Consider the following 1,230-nt stretch of genomic DNA (forward strand, 5'->3'; position numbering starts at 1 on the left):
TTAAAGGTGTGAACCATCATGCCTGGCTTGCTTGCTTCTTTCCTTCCTTCTTTCAACATTTATTTGTGGGCTAGAGAGGTGGCTTAGTGGTTAAAGATGCTTACTTGCAAAGTCCATGGGTCTGGATTCAATTCCTCAGTACCATGTAAAGCCAGACACAAAGTGGTGCATGCATCTGGAATTTGTTTGCAGTGGCAAGAAGCCCTTGCATGCCTATGTTCTATCTTTCTCGTACAAATAAGTAAATAAAATATTAACAAATTATTTGTTGTTCATCTGAAATTAAGATTTAGGCAGTATCTATTATCTATTTTATTTTTTGAGGTAGGGTCTCACTCTAGCCCAGGCTGACCTGGAATTCACTATGCAGTCTCAGGGTGGCCTGAACTCATGGTGATCCTCCTACCTCTGCCTCCTGAGTGCTGGGATTAAAGGCATGTGCCACCATGCCCAGCCTCACACTTGCTTTCATTTATTTACTTATTTTTCTCTTTTTAACTCAGGGGAGAGTGCGAATGCAGTTCCCCACTCCCACAAAGTATGCAGTTGAGTTTCCGCATTTGGGGAAATCGCAGGGGTCAGCACATCTGGATTGCAGTGGATAAGCCTTGCCCTGGGAGAACCACCTTTGTGGCCATGGTATCTCCCCAGCCAGGTAGGAATCACACTTTCTTTCAATTTGGTGACTAATTGATCCGAGCCTGTCATTTCCTCTTCCTCCTCCTCCTCTTCTTTCTTTCTCTTTGTTTTCTTCCTTTGGCATTTTTTTCACCAATACTTTTTTTTTTTCTTATTGTGAATGGTAATACATGAACATACCATATTTTGCTTGTATTCCCTTCCTGTGTCCAAATGTTGATGAGCTCAGAATAGTGCAATCCTCCAGTATCAACAGGCAGAGCATTTAGAGGTTGATTATTCCACAAAGATGATACACTATTCAATGCAACGAATGCTTTATGAGGTCCGGACGATGTTGGGGACTTTCGTCATTTTGTCTTCTGCTATGTGAGGATACAGCAGAGCTAGCCAGGTTTCAATCGAGAATAGATATCTGAGCACTATGGTTCAGGGACTTCCCAGCCTCCAGAAACCAGACATTAATTCCTCCAGTAGAGCAGCCCTCAAGCTCAAACAGAGAACAACTGGTTTTCCTCATAACAGAAATCGCTACCATTGCATCCACTGGCACATTTGGCCTGGTTGGTCAGCCATAAAGTTTTCTGGAAC

At 42.9% G+C, this 1,230-nt stretch overlaps 1 non-coding gene across 1 annotated transcript; it reads right to left on the minus strand.

Annotated features, from left to right (window-relative positions):
• Positions 1–500: 500 nt before the first annotated feature.
• Positions 501–663, minus strand: LOC123459841. Its single transcript, XR_006636578.1, has one exon. It is a non-coding gene; the product is annotated as a U1 spliceosomal RNA (small nuclear RNA).
• Positions 664–1,230: the final 567 nt, after the last annotated feature.

Source organism: Jaculus jaculus, chromosome 3, assembly GCF_020740685.1.
Source record: "Jaculus jaculus isolate mJacJac1 chromosome 3, mJacJac1.mat.Y.cur, whole genome shotgun sequence".
In the NCBI taxonomy this organism is placed as follows: domain Eukaryota; kingdom Metazoa; phylum Chordata; class Mammalia; order Rodentia; family Dipodidae; genus Jaculus; species Jaculus jaculus.